At 39.5% G+C, this 21089-nt stretch overlaps 1 protein-coding gene and 1 long non-coding RNA gene across 4 annotated transcripts in view; one reads left to right on the top strand and one right to left on the bottom strand.

Annotated features, from left to right (window-relative positions):
• Positions 1-21089, top strand: part of ZFPM2 (zinc finger protein, FOG family member 2) — a 317161-nt gene that overhangs the window by 87001 nt on the left and 209071 nt on the right. The gene's annotated exons all lie outside the window — the stretch shown is intronic.
• LOC136008893 (uncharacterized) overlaps positions 11402-21089 on the bottom strand; it is a 55788-nt gene continuing 46100 nt past the window's right edge. For both annotated transcript variants that reach the window (XR_010610264.1, XR_010610263.1), the window contains exon 4: positions 11402-11483. This is a non-coding gene — a long non-coding RNA (uncharacterized LOC136008893). The remainder of the gene's footprint in view (positions 11484-21089) is intronic.

A 21089-nucleotide genomic window follows, 5' to 3' on the forward strand; every position in this document is an offset into this window, starting at 1 on the left:
TTCTCAGGGCCTCACCTCTCTGCTCCTACGTGCTGGGCACTTTTCTGTGTTATAGTGAGAAGATGCAGGGCTAAGAACTGTAAGGAAAACCAGGCTATACCTGAGTAAGGAAATTCAGTACTGACAGAAGCTAATACATACTTGTGAAGGGTTAAAATGGTCCCTGGCATGTTCTTGGTTGGGGCTGCTGACACTCTTCCCAAATAGTTGTAGGAGTTAAAGCATTGCATGGAGCATTCTCCAGAGGTAGTTTGTGAGCAGTCACCTGTTCAAAGGCTAAGGAAGTCTCCCAGCACATAAATACAGACATATTTGGCCTCAGTGCCAGAGCTACTCTTTGGCATATGTAATTAACCTTCTTTTACCTTTAACAGACATATTTAGTACAGAAGTTTGCTGTTCTTCAAGGCAATTGATCTTGGTGGACTGCTCCCTTCGCAGGCCTGAAAGATGAGAGTGGCTGTGTGAACTCACATGGAAGTAACAACCAAGCCTTTGCTATCACCTTTCCCACATGCAGCTTTGACTTTCATGGGGAACAGGCTTTTGCATGAGCTGTGTATGAGCATGTGTAACAGAGAAAAGTCATGGGAAGAATTTTTATTTGTGGTCACAACTGACACTAGCCAGAAATCGTGGCCATAAGGCTTTAAGATAAAATTGAGGTGTAAAATAGTTTCACTAACATCATGTGAAAAGGCAGTACTAAATTTTGACAACTGAAAGATATTTCCCATCTTGCCTTGTTACGGTGACTCCTGTAACTTCATTTTCGTGATTCAAGGTGAAAAAACAGTATGATTCTATAAACTTGGATATAAGCATTACCTCGTTTGACTTGCAGCTTAAAATACCAGAAAGCTGTGAGTTCATTACTGAGTATCGGAGCCCTTGTCAAGCATTCCAACTGTTTTGTCAGCTGGGATGCCATTTCCTTATCATTGTTTCACATAGTTACATATGTGAATTTAAAATTAATTTCAAAGTTATTCACCGTAGAAATTGACCTAAGTTAGAAGTAATGTTTATTTGTATGTACATTTCACATGTGGAGAACTCTAATTTTATTCAATTAGCCTTTTAGAATAGTTTCAAGTACAAAACTGCATTTTAATTCTAGTCAAAATGACTCCAAAAAATGAAACAATCTAAAACCTTCAAGTCTATTAGTTTTTAGTTTGAGGGTATTAATTTACTATTCTTGGTCCTTTGTTTATCCATATGTGAAAAGCTTACCTGACATAGCAAGACTTGTAGTTTCGATGTGTTAGGTGTAAACGGGTCTTTGAAAACCATCTTAATCTGCAAGTAGGCAAGTTTTTAGTCTATGTAGACTTAAAATTGATCCATTATCTTCCTAAATTCTTTTGTACTGTGCATGTCCAGCATGAGGCAAGAACACTGGCTTGACTCGTAAAAGGCATTGAACTCTGAATGAAAGGTGATACACATTAGAAACGTATTCTATTTTGATTGGCATTTATGTTTCAAGCACAAAAGACTTCTTGTTCTCTGAAAAAAGTTGATAGCTGGAAAGGCATGTGCAAGGGACGAATGATCAGATTCACTAGGTACTTTGTTTTGGACATGATATGCTATATAGTGGATATTATGTAAAGTACAAATCCCTGTAGGTCACACAGTGAAGGACTCCTAGTCTGTGAAATTCTGCAGGGAATCAATGAACATCTGCATTACAATACATTGTTTCTTGTAGTTTCATGCACTAAGGGACCTGCAGAGGCTGACAGAAAGCTTTGCACTTTTCAGCTGTCTCCACTGTAGTTTGGTTATAAAGGCAATATAGCACCCTGGTAATTGCAGAGGACTAGGAAACAATGTCTGGTTTTGGAAACAGATGGGGCTAGAATCAAAAGGGACATGTAATCAGTCCGCAACTATTTTGCTCTTTGTTATGTTTTTCTCATTAATTCGGCTAAGATTATTGCACATGGAACACTGCATAGCAACACTGCCATGGACAATTGAAGGACAGGTGTGTTAATATATTGAGCTATATACACAATATAGTGTTATTTGGCATTCAACACTGTAGTCCATCAGGTGGATGCAAACAGCTAGGGAGAGATGTCAGTGACTTTGTTTCTTAAATTGGCAGGTTTTAGTTGGTTTCAGTGATGTGTCATATCTATGTTCAGTATATAATAAAAGAGAATATTTTAAGTTTCAAAATACGTATTCCTTCTACCTCTTTGAAAACTCTTTATTTACTCTCTCTTAAGACATCATAACATAGAAGTTGGAATACTATAACTAAAACAATGAAAACGTTATCACCAGAAGCCATTGTGCATCCATTTGAACTAGTTTTTGCTGAGAGTAAAAAATTTATTGTGACATTTGAGTGACAAACTGGATGCTAGTATTTACCCACAAAATTGCACAGCTCAGGATGGTTCAGTCAGGAAAGGAACCTGGGCGTTGTGGTCACGGGACTGTGACAGAGTCCTAAGGGCAAAATTCCTTTCTCAACCCTGATCTTGACTTTCTCAGCATCTCTGTTTAGCTCTGTGAGACCAGCTTAGCGCACATTTGGGTTTAGTTTTTTCTTGCCACATTTCATTTTTTAGGGTGTTTCACCATTCATGCTCAAAAGAAGGGTATGGATTGACTAGTAGATCTATTTTCTCTCCTTGATCTAGGAGGCTTCAGACAAGGGTACGTGTAAATGAGCTTTGTAAGGTGTAATAATGGTCATCATACAAAAATGCTACTTATCCATCAACATGGCAAAAGTAAAGCGTGGTTGTCTTGATAGCACCAGACCTCATTTTTGTTTAGTTACTGAATTTTTAGTTATTTAAACATGTTCTAATTGAATCAGTGCGAAACCCCAGAACCAAATATCCAGAAGTATGGTCCAGACTTAAAGCTAGTAATATTCCTATGCTGATATTTGAATGGGCAGAAGTAATAAGGACTAAAGCCTATGTTTGGAAAGCTATAACTGCACAGTAGCTGCTGTTCCTAGTTTTTCCTGCAGTCAGCTGACTAGCTTGGGCCTTCTAAAATAGTTCTGTAGAGGACAGCTGAGCTCCTGGTTGTGGTGGTTTTGTTTGTTTGGTTGGTTGTTGTTTTCTCCTCTGTTCCCCCAACCCTAAGATTTCAAAGCTTTCCAAATATGCTTCTAGTAATCAGGACTGATTCAAATGACAGGAAAAAGATGCTTTTGCATGCCAGTTTTGCCACTGTGTGCAACCAGTCTAGTGTACCTGTTGGGTCTTTTATGATGTTACAGAAAAAATCTATCCAATTGTCCCCTCATAGCTTACTGTTCCCTTTGCTCCCCTTTGTCTCCCTCAAGACTGTTAAGCAATGTATTAAATCTAGAAAACTTGAATAGCCATATTTGACTTTACAACATATTCTTGGGGATAACAAAGAGAAAAACTTTCCAATATTTTGTCGTAAGAGAGTATTGCAGAATTGCACATTGGCATAGTGCTTGATATAAAAAAGTACTGGCTTATATATTTCAAAGATTGTGGATAAAGCTGTAGAAATTTTACTCAGAGGAAATACTCAAGATGGGCTTATTCAGCTCTGTGCTTCTCTGATTTGATGGCAGTGTAGTCACATTGTTTTTAAAGATGGTTCAACAGCATAAAACTACAGTGATGGATTATTGTGGACAATTTAGAAAGACAGTACAATGTATAATATGGGCGTATAGTTCCAGAATGTTGTGTATATGCATTTTGAGCTGGGTGGTTCTTAAAGGAGACTGAATTTCAAATTACATCATTGCACGGGAAAAAAACACCATTTTACTAAGTTATCTGAAGTTTGACACTGTGGTACCAAAAGTACTAATCAGTTCATCAGTCTTTGGCTTGCATGTACCAATAAATGCTACTTTTCATTTAAAAAGAAAAAAAATAAAGGCATTCACAGAGTTTTCTTAGATGTAATACAGTCCTGTTTTAAAGGTTTGTGTAATGCAGCACTGTAAATTCTTCACCTTGTTTGTTACAATCTGATAAAAGTATGTATGATTTTAAATTTTATTTACTCAATACTTTTACTATTTTTGATGTGTGCTTTATGATTTTTATTGACTGACATTCAGAAAAAAAGCCTCAAGCTTTGCCCCCATTACAAAACTGCTTAGCATTTGTTATTGACTATTTTTTAAAGTATGTATTGGATCCCAACTTTTAATGGAAATTTTTGTCAAGAGGTGTTCTCTAAATACATGACTGTGTCTAGGAGCAGAAAAATAAAAAAAACCTACAAAAACTCCCGACAGATATTTTGGAGTGTTGTAATCTGATAAGAGCCAGAATTTAGTTTAATTACTATATCCCTGACATTTTAGCCATCAAATTTTGAGCCTCTTCCAAGGAAATTATTTTTGTCTCATCTCATTCTGCTTATCATTGTTTTAATAGTTATAAACTACTAAATTTTCTTTCCTGTATTTTCATGCCGCAGTGCGTGAATTATCAGGAATGAAAGAACAGTGGGATAAGGTTGTTAGGGATTTGAATAGGAGACAACGTAGAATTTAAAATGGTATATATATGCAGAATACATCTTCAGAGGAGACTGGAGAGGTGTTCTTGCGTATTGCTATGGTACCTTCAAACATGTAACCTGACAGCAATGGACAGTGAGGAGTGTTGGACTCTCCTACATGATGCATGAAGTAAGCTACAGGTTCCTTTAATATTTTTCCATAGGAATACATCTGATTACAGAAAACCCTGTCTTCAGTTCTTCCTCTTGTCAATACGTTCTACAATATCCTATGCATGTTGACAAGCATGATGTAACAGATTAGTTGCTTTGCTGATTCATTGGTCTCACATTGTTCAGTGGTCTATGTATTGGGAAACTCAAGTCAAGAAATTAAATAACACTCTAATAGTACTTAGAAACTGTGATCCTCTGTATTAAGAAGCCTTTTGCCATCTGCTTGGTTTTTAGTTTTTCTCATAAAAGAGACAGAAAATGGCTTGAATATGTAGGAAAGCATGTCACATTACTTTCACCATTTCTCAGCTGCTAGGATCCTTGCCCTATAAAAATGCTATGTGTATATTCCCGAAGCTTGGACATATCGCAACGCTTATCTAAAGAGAAAAATGATATATTTTTAAAAGAAAAATGCTGACCTAGTTAGTGAGGCTGAAACCATTCATTAATTAGAAGTCATAATTGCAATTACATGGTAAAATTAATTTATGATGAAAATAATCCTATCAGTTTTCCTTTTTGGAAAAATGGAACCAAATGATTTTAGCAGCCTGTATTGCTTAAGGCTGATATTACAGTGATACTGTTTTAGAGTGAAGAAAGTAATCAAATTCTATTTTCAAGATCTGAAATTCTGAGACTGCATCAATGATAGTTTATATATTATACGAGATTCACTTGAGTTGTAATTTTGTAATTACATATAATATAAAGCGTATATGCGCAGATAAATGCATAAAAGGAAAATAGTGTGCTGAAATTTAAAAAGAGTGAATTGAAGATAACACAGCACATAATATATAGAAAAATTCATGTAATATGGCAAGTATGCTACAGTGTATGAAACTCAGAATGCCTTTTCTACCCTCAGGCTATTTAGACTTCCTTGATATTCAAATCTTAATGTACATTAAATGGAATTTAAGGAGGTCCACCTTGCTGGACCTCGGGCAGAGTTAGCAAATACTGTTCCTTGGGGATATACCATTTTATGTATATATTTGCAAAGATGTTATAGCCATGAAATACAGCCCTTTGATGACATCATAAGTGTGAAATATGACTTTATTTTGCTCACCAGCAGTCAGCTTTGCTTTATCTGTATTAAGCAGTCTGTATGCATAAATAAAGAGTACCAAATACTGAAGCTGACTGCTGTAACCTACCACCTAGTTAGGTTATGGCCACCTTCAGTTGGAGTACTCCTCAGTCTCTGCGATGCCCTATGGATGTCAGGGGACTATTTTTTGAGTAACATGGTGTCAGATACCACTAAGTTTAATATCGTCTTCTCTGGAGCAATGTGGTAATAAGAGCTGTGGATACCATTAGGCAACTATATGCCCAAATTTAGGAATTACTTACTCTACTTTAATTTTTTATGTCAAGGTAGTCAAACTTGGTCTTTAAATCTAAGGATCTTAAAATATCTAATTTAAATTTCTGGTTCTGTTGAAATAAATCAAAAAATACACATTGATGCCAACGGAGATAAAACCTAGACTAGATAATGTACGAATGCATGTCTCATTTGTGGAAGTCTCACAAATACACTTAGTTTTTAGGAGAAAGACTGTTAGCCATAGTCACCAGGAGAGAGTTCATCCACCTGGACTTTGTTATTAATGAGACATAGGAAGAAGTATATACATTTGAGCATCTGAAAATATCTTAAGTCTCCAAGAAAAAGACTTCACAAAACAGTGCAAGAAGTGCATGCTTAAATCTGTTTTTCCAGACTAACCTGGCATTTGAAGATAGAATCAATAAGTCTTCTTTATTTTTTATTTCTATCCAGGTAGTAAAAGAAAAAAAAAAACCCAAACAAAACCAAACAAATAGATCTGCTTTTAGAAGAACACTTTAGGTATTTTAGGCTCCCATCCTTCAAAGCATTTATAAACTTTTAATTTAATGCATATGAGCATGTCATTAAACAAAGAACTACGCACATGCATTAAGTGGAGTACATCTGTAAGTGTTTGTAGGACTGCGGCCTTAGGTCAGAAGCTCTTCCAGGAAGGAGCTGCCTTTATCATTGTACTTTTTACATACTCAGCAAAATGTTAGCTTGCTTAAATTAATAGGGATGCAAATTGAAGCAATGCTAAAGGCCCCTTTCCACTCTTCTGACAATGTAAAAGGGCCTTAAAGCTTGAGTAAATTACTTCAGTAAAACCTAGAATTCTGGATACAGTAAATAAGGACTTCAAATTGTAAGTTCTTAAGTATCTGTTAATTGCAGAGCATTGTTTTGATAGATTTGCTTGATTTTCTAACTTCCTTCCTATTTTGAGACATTTTTATTAAAACACCCATATTAAAGTACATGACCCATGTATACTTTTTAGAATTTCTTTTTTTTTTCTTTTGAGAAGTAGAAGCTAAGTCTTGAGGCCACTCTTCAGTTCTTTTAAATTTGTTTTTTAATTTAAAAAAACCCATAATATTTAATGGCTCTGATTACAGCTGTGAAATAGTCTTGTGGTGGCATAATGCACATTGGTCTTGATCTTAATTTATTTGCTAGTTGTAAGATTTTTGCTGTAACTGTATATATTTTTCTTGTAACTATATATAGGAATATGCAAGTATTATGTGTTGAGAGGCAGAATGTGAGAATATTGACCAGGGATAGAAAAGGGTTGTGATATATAACATACAGAATGTTCATACAAATTAGCTGTTTCTATTAACTGTTCTTAAAGGAAAAAAGTCAATATTTTTATTTCTTACAGTTCTGTTTTAATGAAGAAGTGCTATAAATTTGTCTAATGGGGTATTCTGAAATAGCTTGTGTGGAGCATCAGTGGCTCTCAGTTTCTTCTGAAAATCAGTTGAACCTACTGCCTATTGTTTTAATTATTAGCTAAATCCAAGCAGTATTTTAGAATTATGACTGTTGTTTGATGATTTTCTCAAACGTCAGCTGATAAACTAAATCCTATCGTAGCAGTTAAAAGGAATGAAGGAATATTTACCCTTTCAAAGCTCTGATTTTGTCTCTGCAAGTTTCATAATTGTGGCTCATCCTGTTTATATTTTTTATCAACTTTCTTTAGTTTTTCCTTGTACAGACACAACCTACTGTTCACTTTTTGCCTTCCTTGTGCAATATTTGTAATAATGGAACAAATCCATATATACTCTTTTTAATTGACCTTACAGGTATGCATTGTGAGATGGAGGGCATGAGAATATTTATCCAACTAAGCTTACTTCCTATGAAAACTGTAGCACCTAAGTTTTTATGTGGCTCTGTCTTGTAATCTGGGCCCAATGTTATTTCCCTGTTGTATTTGTCATCCCCGCCTTCCTGACTACACTTCTGTTCACCCATGCAGATGGTCACAGCATGGTGACTATTGAAGTGACAGTCCAGCAGTGACTTGTGGAGCAAATGTCTTTATATTTTGGTTCCTTACAAAGGATTCAGGCCAAATGAGTGCATCAAAGAAGCAGTTTCCCCAACATACTCATACATACATGCTGAAAAAAATACCAAGTCTCATGCCCCTAAAAAGAAAAAAAAACCACAAACAAACCAAAAAGGAAATCTTTTTGTTGTTTCTATTTCCTTTTGATCAGTCATAGTTTCTGATCATCTTCTTTTATATTCCCGGTTTGTTTTCGTTCATTCTCTTAATTTGTACTCTGCCTTGTATTCATTCTCTTTCTGTCATTTATTTCCTTTGATTCTGTTAAAGTCCTTTTTCCACATGCATCTTGCATGCATTGTAATTATAAAACATTTCATTTTTTTCTTCAGAATTTATTTACCTAACTTTCTGTTTCGATACTCTATAGTATTTACCAAAGAGAGTATAGAGAGAAATGACCACACTATTACTATTCTTGGATTTGCTGTGTTTTCAAAGAGCATTTGCTGGTGTTTATTCGATTTTTTTTTTTTCCTCAGCTATGTATATAACAAACACATGTATCATCTATTCAATGAAAATGAAATGAATTTTACAAAACCGGGAAGAAGTTATAGCAAACAGTGGGTTATATTGGTGTTATATAGCTATCTCATCAAAAGGTAGCAAATGCGCAAGACCTTTTGCGCTTTTCAATTTGAAAGAAAATGATTTCATTAGAAAAAAAAGAACCATCACTCTGGATGTTGGAGAATGCCAGCGCCTGATGAAACCAGCTGAAGAGACAAACTGAGTGTACGGATGCAGATTAGCCTTCAGAAGATGAGGGTGTAAAAGGGATTTAATGGTAGGATGGATTATAGAAATCCTTGTAACAATGTTAAATAATTATAGTTCCAGCCGAGATCAAAGCAGTGCTGATTGAACCCCCTCAAGCTGTTAACACGGAGTATCTTGGAGAGAAAAAAAAAAGGGGGGGGTGGGGAAAATCCCTCTGAGATTGGTCAGCCCGCGCTGACAGTGTCCTCTGATCTGGGAAAGTTCTGGCTGTATTGAAGGTACAACTTGTGGGGGAGGGAAGGACGGAGGGAAGAATTTATATGTCTGAGTAGCCTATTTGGGTGGAGTTTTTGTTTGTTTTTTTAAGGAAGGAGGAAGGGGTTATTATAATCAATGTTACTGGAGTTCGCACACTGACTGAAATGGCAGTAAACTTGTACACAATTGGCTTCTTTCATATTGGAAAACAGATTAAATTTCTTTAGCAGAACTTTGTTCTGTAACAGAAAATCATTAGACTCTTTTTTTCTTTTTCTTTCCCCCCTCACTTTTAAGCTACAGGTTCTGTATACATACCTGCCCAGCAACAACTATTAGTAGCGATAACTGGAAGAACGCCTTTGTAGTAGTGATATTTAGCTGCAGGCAGGGAGTACAGTTGCTATGCCCATTCACCAGCATTAAACATTTATTCTCATTGCCTTGCCTTCCTGGCATTCATGCCCGGAGGATTATGCTTATGCCTCTATTAATAAAAAAGGAGAAGTCAAAGTTAAATCCTTATGGTTTGATGGTATAGTAACTTGTGGCACAGCCAGAGCTTTTCCATTTATAGAGCTGTCTGTGAAGGGTACCACATCTAGTTTGTTTCAAAGGGTAGTTTAGAACTTCAGCTGTGTTGAGGTGTATTTCCAGAGGCAGTGTGTCTGGTACTCTGTTCCAAATAGAAAGCTAGGGGGTGCAGTAAATGAGTAATAAAAAGCAGTGGTGGAAATAGTGCCTTATGGACTAGATCAATCTGGAGGAATAATTTTATCTAGCTCAGGATTAGTTTGCTTCCGGCTTTATGCTGTGACTGCAAGTGAGTGAGAACAACCGTCACTGCATGGACATAAACAGCTGTTGAGCATCTCCTCTTGGATATAGCCACATAGGGAAAAGGTGCTTTGATGAGACATCATCATCTACATGGCAGGAAGATTTCACTGTTACGTAGATTTTTGCCAATGAATGGCCTGCAACTGACCTTAGACCTGTAGCTTTGGAAAGGTTAAATTACATATTTTTTTTTTTTAGAAAAAGGACTGCAAAACTTTAGGTTCTGGGAAATGCCAACATATTGAGAGTCTGTCTCTGCAGTTCTGTAAATACATACATAGCTCTGTGTTTGAACAAATGGGCGTACTTTGTTTTCTGGGAAGAGCCAGTATACTAAATGCCAGTCAGAGAGTACATCAAAGAACTGCTTTATATTTCAGAGATTAATGATGCATGGCAAACCCTCAAACCTTCTCTGATTCCTGTGTAAGAAGCTGTAGTAATACTTTCCAGATGTTCTGGGTAAAAGTTTGTATCAAATAATGCTACTTGTTTTCAGTTTCAGAGACAGTTTTGGTACTGGTTTATGAACTGTTGTATGTGACCTGTCCAGGAGCTTCTGTTAGCCTATTAGCTTAGGTAAGCTGCTTCTTACTTGGTTAAATTCTGAATTGTCTTATATGTTCATGGGGCCTTAAATAAATCTCTGTACCTTGGGTCAGGGATGATGACATTTAATGGCACCATCTCCAAGGGATTTTGTGGCTATTTTCTTTAAAAGTGTGTCAGTCCTTGCAAGTGTCTTGAAGTGTCTGTGGATGTCCAAGTACAGGCTTGGTGGCTGTGTTGGCCTGGCCAAGTCCCATGGAAAACATGGAAGTCTGTCTTCTGTGGTCCTCTGGAGCATTGTCTCACCATGTGGGGTTTAATTGTATAGAAAATACTGTGGCAAACCTGTGCTTTCCTGTTGAAAGTGTGATCTAAGACAAGCTAGAAATCTTTTTGCAGTAATTGGTGAGAGGTCTTGGCAAAGTTATTTATATATCTGATATATAGTGGTTTGTAAAGTTAAACATATCTGCAGAGCAGGGTGCAATTTTTCATAGAATCGTGGAATGGTTTGTTCTGGAAGGGACCTTAAGGATCATCCAGTTCCAACCCCCCTGCCATGGGCAGGGACACCTTCCACTAGACCAGGCTGCTGAAAGCCCCATCCAACATAGGCTTGAACACGGCTAGGGATGGGGCAGCCACAGCTTCTCCGGGCAACCTGTGCCAGTGCCTCAGCACTATCACAATAAAGAATTTCTTTCTACTGTCTAATCTAAATCTACCTTCTTCCAGTTTAATCTAACAGGTAGTTATATTGCTGGATAGAAACAGATAACAGCATTGAGTTTTAAGGTAATAGTATGTTAAGTCAAAACTACCAGGCATCAATTAAGCAAGGTTTTAAAAGACAGTAATTTTAAGTGTGAGCTTACATGGGATTGTAGAGTCTTGAAGTCCTGGCCAGGGATCTCAAAGTTCCATTTTATCGAGACAACTTGAAAAAAGGAGTTGATGCTGTTTGGACATAGAGACATGTTATTTTTATGGTATAATTTTGGATATAGTGAAAAATTTTCTGTTAATTGCTTTGGAGAAGAAATCAACATGCCAGTCTGTGCTAACAACAGTTGAAATGTCAGCATGAGCTTTTTATACTGGAAACAGGGAAGAGTAGTATTTTCTGTGGATGGAACATAGCAAGTGTTTTGAATCAGTAGCAAAACTAATTGAGACTGTGTTTTTAGCATGGTTTAATTTTACAATTGATTATGTGCAGGTTTAGTAAAAAGGGAGGGACAAGGAAAAGCTTCTGAAACTGTGCTTTTAAGGACAATAGTTGAAGGCAGGAGGGTATGCGAAAGGAAACCATTAGGAAGGTGTCTTAACTTGAGGAAGAGTTTCATGCTCAAAAATAACGTGGTCTTCAGGGAATGAATAATAAAACTGGGAATCATCAAGAAGCCTGTTATTCTATCATCAGTCTCTTCTGCCTGAAAGTCATTCTGTATGATTCTCTCTCTTTTTCTATCCTGTTTCAGGTTACCAACAAAGAATTCAATAAATACATTTTTCCCTTTCCCCCCACGACCCTTCCCTGTTTCTTTCTAACCCGTCCTGAAATTGCAAAGGAAGAGTTAATAATGGAACTAGCTGTAGTGCATGTTACCTACCTATTCTCACTTCTTCTGCACACTTAAAACCCCTTCACAGAGGATTTTAGAATGGGAAAATGCTAAATCAGCTCTTTCCCTGTCCTTGGGTTCTGAGCTGTGTTTTTTTTTTTTTTTTTTTTGTCATTGTGCTATGGAAAAAAGGATCAGACTCCAAATCTTTTAGCAGTAGCTGCATTTGGAAATAATCTAAAGTAAAGAGATGTCTTTGTGCAGTAGGGAACATCATTCTTCCCCTCTGTGTTCTGAAATGACAAAGTATTGCCCCTTGACAGTGAATTTGAAATCAGATAACTGAGACTCACTGGGTGATTGTTATCTGCAAAGTCCATATAAATTTGTTGTATGTTTGTGCATACTGTTTGTAACAGGGTGGTACAAGCTCAGAGATACATCCAGCTCTATGTGGATGAATAGAAGATCTGGCATTTTATGTTACCAGAGGGAAAAAAAAGCCTAATCAGACTTACAAATTTCGAAGTTGTTTCCATTTGACATTGCTATTTTATACCTAAATTGTTTTGCTTTAAGCATAACTTTCTACACTTTTAATTAGATTTTGTTTGCAGTATGAATGGTTTTACCTGTAAGTTAAAATATATGAGATAAAGAACACAACCTTCCCCATATTTAGTATCCTTTCCCTCCATCCACTCTTTGCACTTTCAGTTACTAATAGTGTAAAGATTCCAGTTGCTGCTTTCCAGCTGTGAAGACACTGGAAAAGGAGCTGTTGGTGTTCCTGTTCCTGTCCCTTCTGTCATTTTTTCCCTCTTCATTCATCTTTTATTAGGACATTTATATGGAGAGGAAGCAAACATTTTAGGCTTTGGTTAAATAAATTCAATGGGGATAGTTATTGGTGGTGTGTCTCATCCATTCAACTTAGAGATAAATACATGTAATTTTTTTTTTGTATTTGATATGTTTTAAATGAAAGGTTTATCACACATTTTAAAAAGCAGAAGTGAAAGCAGCTGCTTATAAATTCAAGCTTTCTGGATGTTTTAGTTTGTTTCTGAAATTTTGCTAGGGAACATTCTATTTGTTCCATGAAGAATTAGTTTCCTTTTAAATTGATATTGCATAGCTTCGATAACATCTGAAATATTTATTTGAATCTCTTGTGTTGTACTGAGTCCCACACCATATGGTAATTTATAAATGGCTATAAACCAGCAAATCTCTCGCTTATCCAGATTTTAAGATTTTTCTTTGCACAAATAATAGATTTACTTTCACAAATTCCCCTGAATAATTTACTGAGCACTAATTGTGGTCATTTCAGATGCTTGTTAAAGCTGGTCACATGCACATGTGGATATTTGCACATTGAAAGGACAGAGCAGGCATCAATCTGTATTATTTTCCATACATACCAGAAGAGGACAAATTGAAAGATGTAGCCTCATGTGATTTTTCATACCTGTTGCCAGTAATATGTTAACACCACTCTGAATATATATCTTGTGTATGTATCATAAAATATATTCACAATCAATCACTCATTCTGTCTGTCACAGCATTTTAAAACATTCTTTTTAGGTCACTTGTTAGATTTATGAATTCTCAGTAAGTGAACTAGGACAGATGCTCAGCCAAAAAACCCAACCAAAGACATATCAGAGGACTTAGTCGTCAAGCCTGACATTCAGTTTTCAGTGACTGTAGTGTGGTATACTGACGAACATGAAAACCTATTGTACTTCACACAGATACAGTTCATTTCATCTTTATAATGCTGTACTTTATTAATAATCAATGTATATAGACTCAGTTTTAACAGAGAAACAAATCACCAGACCTTTTTTTGTGCCAAATGCACATTTGAAGAGACAGGCATAGAAAATGGGCATTGTTTATCTCTTATAATTATGAATTTAATTTCAAAGTCAAGCCTAGCTATATCTTAGATATTTTGCTTCAGTGAAGTCCCGTATCCGTGTGTAGCATTGCTGCCTCCCCAACCCAGTCTTCACCTTGAGATTAATGAGGCTTTTAAGTCAAGTAAGATGGTCTGCTGAAATTTCAGCCCACAAATACTTGCCCGGACACTGAACTAGGGAGATGCCTGGCAGGGCCGCATTTAAGGCCAAGCACAAAACGCCAGGTGATCTCAGTGCCAGCTGCAAACAAGAGTCATAGTGCTGTTGGCTCATTAGGTTGTTTACATCCTGACTTAGATTTTCAGTTACACTTAAATAATATGTATTTCATGTAGCCTGTGATAACTTGGACATAGGTAACTAAAGGTGGTAGGTAAGACAAATCGTATAGATGCCCTGTTTCTCCCTTCAGACTCTTCACTATAACGCTTTTCATAAGTGAAATGAGAAGATTAATGGGGAAGCACTTGTGATGTATGTTCTTCAGGAGCAAGCTATCATCCTGTTATTGCCAGTAGAAATAGCACCTTCCAGGTACTGAAAAGAGGGTTTGGAGACTGGGGTGCTATGTACAACAGTAAACACTCCTGAGATACCAGAGAAAGGTCTAAGGGACTGTTTGAAGCTGGTAAACCAGCAGACTCTTTGTGGTGGGTGTCAGTCTTTCATTCTGAATATACTTTGCAACTGCTGCATCTAAGAGTGACTGCAGACTAGAATGTAGTGAAGTGGGATTTACAGAGAACAAAATTGAGTGGAAGCTCTGGATGTCTGATGGGAAGGATTTGGCTGTAACTGGCACATACATTATTCAGAACTGTATGCAATAACTGCAGCATGCAGCCTGTTATGTTCTGCTTTCTGTGTCTCTCCTTTGGACACATCTTCTAGTCACTAGGCCGCCTCAGCAGTCTTAACTGCTGAGTTTTTAAATTTGTCTTGTGCAGTGGCTTGCTTTGGCCCAGGAGAGACTAACTAGGGGGCTGGCAGTGCTATGGGTACACACATTTATTTTCATGATTCAGAGGTCTGCAGCAACTCAGTCAAAAATAAAAGGATCCCTCTATAAGCAAATAAAATGTGAATTGAATACAAGGTTCCTGATTTATCTAAAAACATTCGCTAAAAGTACTTCATTTCTTTTACAGCTGTAATAAAATAATTTTACAGTTAGTAACATGTAACTTATAGGAGTGACAAATTTGGTACTTAAAAAATATTTAGGTTAAAAAAACCTGTCACATCTAGTAAGTCATTTTTAGAGTGTAATCACTTTAATTCTCCTTTCTAATTTTATCACCAGGAGACAAGCTCTGAGCCCCCTAACCTCCCATAAAAATCTTCCTGCTGCTGCTTGTTGTACCTCCTAGTCAGAATGACAGAACGGGGACTGAGGCTGGCTTGGCTGATCTAGGAACAAGGGAAGCATAGTATCTAGCAGTCTAAGTGGTAGATAAACATCGTTAATGTCAGGTCACATGAAGTCTAAGTTTAACATAAAGCAGTAACTTGTCAGGAAATACAGCATGAAACTTATGACCTGTTGTACTTGGGCTGGAAAAACTGTAAGTGTATAGTGACAGTAGTATTGCATGGGCACAATTACTGACTTAAGGAGTTATTTACAGCCCTGCATAAGACAGGCTGGTTGAGAAATACTCAGAATATCTGTTCTCTGAGAGTAGTTTTATGTAGTTACAGTGCAGCAATGCATGATTTACATTGTGATGTTATGGGTTAGTGTCACTGAGGCAATAGTGGCCCATGAGGAGGAGAGTATAGTCTTAGTTGCAGGCTAATCCAGCATCACTGGAGTCCAAAACCAATGTGTTCTGCTTCTCTTTACTTCCCCCCATGATTGTCATGCATTAATAAGCTAGCAAAATTGAGAAGTTTTTTAGTATACCATCCGTATGTTTGTTTGAATTGCATGCATTTCTTTGTTTAATCATCTGATGTTACTGGAAACATCATCAGAAAACTCAGCATGTGCTGGGCAAAATATGAAGGTAGTTGTCGTGGTTTAAACCCAACCACAAACCTCGTTCACTCACTTCCCCCCCCTTCTTGCCCTCCCCCTGCTCCTGGAGGGACGGAGAGGAGAATCGAAAAGAATGCAACTCCCACGGGTTGAGATAAGAACAGCTTAGTAACTAAGGTATAACACAAACCACTACTGCTACCACCAATAATAATAATGATAAAGGAAATAACAAGAGGAAAGAATACAACACCTCAACACCAGCTGACTAATAACTTGCCCACTCCCCCCAGCCAAGCACCGACCAATATCTCCTCCAACCCTGCAGTCCCAGCCCTTCCGGGTAACTCCCCGTTACATCCTGGGCATGACGTGCTGTGGTATGGAATACCTCTTTGGCCAGTTTGTTTCAGGTGTCCTGTCTCTTCTTCCTCCCGGCCTCCCCTCCTCCCTGGCAGAGCATGAGGCTCAGAAAGTCCTTGGCCAGACCAAACATTTGAGCAGCAACTAAAAACATCGGCGTTATCAGCTCTCTTCCCAGGCCAAAAAATGAAAACACAGCACTGCACTAGCTACTAAGAAGGAGAAAAATGACTGCTAGTGCTGAACCCAGGACAGTATCCACCCCTTATTCCATACCATTCACGTCATGCTCAGATCCCACATTTTCAATGTACCATCACTCTTATCTCAGTGCACTTTTATCTTAGTGCATGGACCAGTCCCTATAAAGCTGCTGAGTCCATCTGGTCCATGATGTCAGGCTCCATCTCTTGTAACAGTCTCCCAGAGCAGGAGAGGCTGTGTGCGGTGTTCACACTCGTGAATAACCTGGGCAATAGTGTCCATTGCTAAGTCCACCCCTCGATCATGAGTCCATCTCTATGTTGCATCTCTGCCCTGATGGCCTCAAGTGCCATGGGCCCACCAGGCTCAAAATAATTCACTGTTCCCTTCAACAGTTTCTGCCACTTGTTGCTGGGCACTCCATAGAGCTGCCTTCCATCTCCGACGCTTCCAAAGCACTGGAGGGGCCCAGTGGACCAGATACTCACTTATACTGTCCCACACACCCTGCCACTCATGACTGTCCAGCCTTGGGGAAGATCTCCTGGTCCTCCCATATTGTTGTCTAACCCCAGACAAGAAGCAAACCTGACTCTGCTTAACTTCTGAGATCAGACAAAATGGCCGTGGGTAGAACACCCTCTGTGTGTGTGCCAACATGCTGATCCCCATCACAACCAGCAGGCAGGCCCCAAGGGTACCCACAGGCCATTCAAACCCTTCAGAACTCTCCAATGACGCTGCTGTACTTGTCCCTGGGCTGGTGCAGCTGCTGTGCCTGCCGGTTCTCCCACCACCGGCTTCTCTCTTCCTGGGTGCAGCTCTTCCTCCTCTGCCGTGCTGGGAAATGCTGCCTGGGCTCCTGCGTCCTCCTGGGGCTCGGCGGGCGGCTGCCGGGGGACGCTCTCGGCCGCCGCGGGGCTGGGCTCGGCCGCGGGGCTCGGCTCCTCCGCGGGGCTCGGCTCCTCCGCGGGGCTCGGCTCCTCCGCGGGGCTCGGCTCCTCCGCAGGGCTCGGCTCCTCGGCCGCCTCCCCCCGCTGCTCAGCAGCCGCCTTCCTCCCGGCCTCCGGCCCCGCTCCCGCCGCCGCCTGGTCCCCGGGGCCGCTCTCCCGGGCCGCTTCGGCCGCCGCCGGCTCCCGGGGCCGCTCCCCCTCGGCTCCCCGCAGCCTCACGAAGACGGAGGCGAGGACAAGGGCCAGGGCGGTGAAGAGCAGCGGGACGGCCAGGTACAAGTCCATGGCCATGTTCATCCCGCCCTGCTGCCGGAGCCCACTCGTATTACAAGTCTCTGCCATAAAGTACAGTGAAACAAGAACCTTAGCCCAAGCCCCACACTTGATAAAGACTAACACAGCAAATACCGGCTCTAAGTAATGTACAGCATTCTGAAACTGTGAGATCAAGAGAAACAACTTTGAGAGCCAATAAATCAGCATTGTGACGACTATTAATCCGATCATCTCCATCGTTATCTTAACCCTTCTTGCCCCATGTTGGGCGCCAAAAAGAACTGTCGTGGTTTAAACCCAACCACAAACCTCATTCACTCACTTCCCCCCCTTCTTGCCCTCCTCCTGCTCCTGGAGGGACGGAGAGGAGAATCGAAAAGAATGCAACTCCCACGGGTTGAGATAAGAACAGTTTAGTAACTAAGGTATAACACAAATCACTACTGCTACCACCAATAATAATAATGATAAAGGAAATAACAAGGGAAGAGAATAAAACACCTCAACACCAGCCGACCAATAACTCGCCCCACTCCCCCCAGCCGAGCACTGACCAATATCTCCTCCAACCCTGCAGTCCCAGCCCTTCCGGGTAACTCCCCGTTACCTCCTGGGCATGACGTGCTGTGGTATGGAATACCTCCTTGGTCAGTTTGTTTCAGGTGTCCTGTCTTTACTTCCTCCTGGCCTCCCCTCCTCCCTGGCAGAGCATGAGGCTCAGAAAGTCCTTGGCCAGACCAAACATTTGAGCAGCAACTAAAAACATCGGCGCTATCAGCTCTCTTCCCAGGCCAAAAAATGAAAACATAGCACTGCACTAGCTACTAAGAAGGAGAAAAATGACTGCTGGTGCTGAACCCAGGACAGTAGTAAGGATAGAATAAGTTGAGACATAATTTATGATAGGAAAGAATCATAGAATCATAGAAGCGGACCTTAAAGATTTCCCCCTCCCTTTTAAGAACTCATTTTGGAGGCAAGTGATGTGTGTTGCAGTCTCCTAACTGAACCAAAATGGGAGCCAAGTGTTGTAGTTCCTATAGTAGAGTTTTTATCAAATTATGGTCACTCTCACAACTTCCACCCTGAAAGCAAATGTGTTAGCTGTGCTGTATTCTGCACAGTTTGGATATGTCCGCTTTGCTCTGAGGGTAGAGAACCATTTTGCTTTGTCTCTTCGCATTTTGATAGATTTAGAGGGATATTAACCTACCATCCCAGAATGCAACTGCATTTGACACCTATGGAATCAGAATAAAGAGAGTTCTAGATGTATGTAATGATAAGCAGCTGCTGAAGTGAGATTTTCTACATCCTTTTCTTCAGTGTTGTTACCTATATTCCACTGAACTTCAATTAAGAACTAAATTATTAAGTCTTGACCTTGTCTTCAGTTCTGATTTGTATTGAAAATGTGTTTTACATATCGGAAAGAGAAAGCATGAATAACCGACATGAGTTATGAATAAGAGGAAAGCTGGGCTTTTTATTTAGATTACTATGCAAGACATTTTCCTTTCCCTGATAATGTTTTTTAAATGTAATCAGACTTTTTCATCCAGGAGAGCCTTGATTGAGGGAGACATTAAGTATTAATATGTCAATTATTAATTAATATGCATTAATTAATAACTATGAATAATACCACCATTTAGATCATAGAATAATTTAGATTGGAAGGCACCTCCAGAGGTCATCTAGTTTAACCCCAGCTCAAAGCTGGGCTAACTTAAATGGTGTTGCTTGGGGCTTACTCAGTCACAGTTTGAAGATCACCAAGGATGGAGATTCTACAGGCTTTCTCAGCAGTATCCAATGTTTGATTTGCTTGCTTAGCTGTGGTAATGGTTGTCTACTTTACGTTGTGGAAATTGTTAAATTTCAGGTGCTCAGGTCTTCTCTCTGAGCACCTCCAATAGGAGGGAGAGTGGCTTTGTGTGGTCTACCCTCCCATTATATATTTGTATACGGCAGTTAAAACCCCTTAGCCTTCCTGTCCTAACACTGATCTTCCCAGCTCTTTCAACCATGCCTTGCTGCAGCCCCCTGGCAGTCTTGTGGTCCTCGTTCCACTGTGTGCATGTCTGCCCTGCTCAATAGATTTGTACAGAGTCCAGGTTGCAACAGGCCTTCCTTGCTGCAAGAGCACATGCCCAAACTATGAACTCGCACATTCATTTTAGCAAAGCTACTTTCCAGCTGGAAAGTAGTTGGCAATGCCCAACTGATACTGTTGCATCGGGCCAGCCTGTCCCAGGTGCACAACTCAGCATTTGCCTTGGTTGAACTTAAGGTAGTTTCTGTGAGTGCATTTTTCCAGGTTGTTGTGGTCCTTCTGAGTAGCAGCCTTGCTGCCAGTGTTTCTGAGCTCCTTCTGCCAATTAGATAAATTTGCCAACCTGAAGGGCATTCTTTCTTCTTGTCCAGACCATTAATAATGTTAAAAAGCATTGGCTCCAGTGCTGATCCTTGAAAGATGCTACTAGTAACTGGCCTTCAGGTGAACTTTGTATAGCTCTTCAGAGTCCTTTTATTCAGTGGTACAGCCATTTTTTTCCCACTTTGCATTCTACCTATTGAATTTGTATTTCACCAATACGCCTATGTGAATGCTTTGTTGAAAGCCTTTCTAAACCCACTGCTCTCCCCTCTCACCTGCTGAGCCAGTCGTCTCATCATAGAAGGGAGTGAGTTTGCCAGGCATGATTTGCCTTTGGTAAATCCATGCCAGGTGTTCCCAACCACCTTCTTGTCCTATATGTGCCCGGTCATGACACTGAGGAGGATTTACTTCATACTATTCCCAGAGATGTAGTTTGTGTTGAAAAACTGTTAGTTCCCTGGAACCTTCTTCTTATCTTTCTTGATGGTTGGTATAACATTTGCCTATTCATAGTCATAGGAGAGCTTCCCTCCTCCTAGTTGCCACAGCATTTCAGAAGTGATGCAGAATGGATTCATAGTAACAATAGCCAGCTCCCTTATCATCCTTAGATGCAGCCCATCTGGTCTCATGGACCTGTATATATCCGATTTGCTGAAGTGCTACAAGTGCTACCTTAATCTTCCAGTCCTGTGGATAGTGATCTAGACTCTTACCCTAGGCTTAGGAACCTGGAAGCCTGATGGCACACCTTAGAAGAAGAAAATGAACCAAAGGAAGCAGTTAGTGCCTCAGCCTAACCAAATGTCCATTGTCACTGTGGTCTGTGTCCCACTGAGTACCGAGCCCACATTTTTCTTTATTCTAATTTTGCTGCCTGTGTTTCTGCAGAAGCATGTCTTGC

This window comes from Lathamus discolor, chromosome 2 (assembly GCF_037157495.1).
Source record: "Lathamus discolor isolate bLatDis1 chromosome 2, bLatDis1.hap1, whole genome shotgun sequence".
Lineage (NCBI taxonomy): Eukaryota > Metazoa > Chordata > Aves > Psittaciformes > Psittacidae > Lathamus > Lathamus discolor.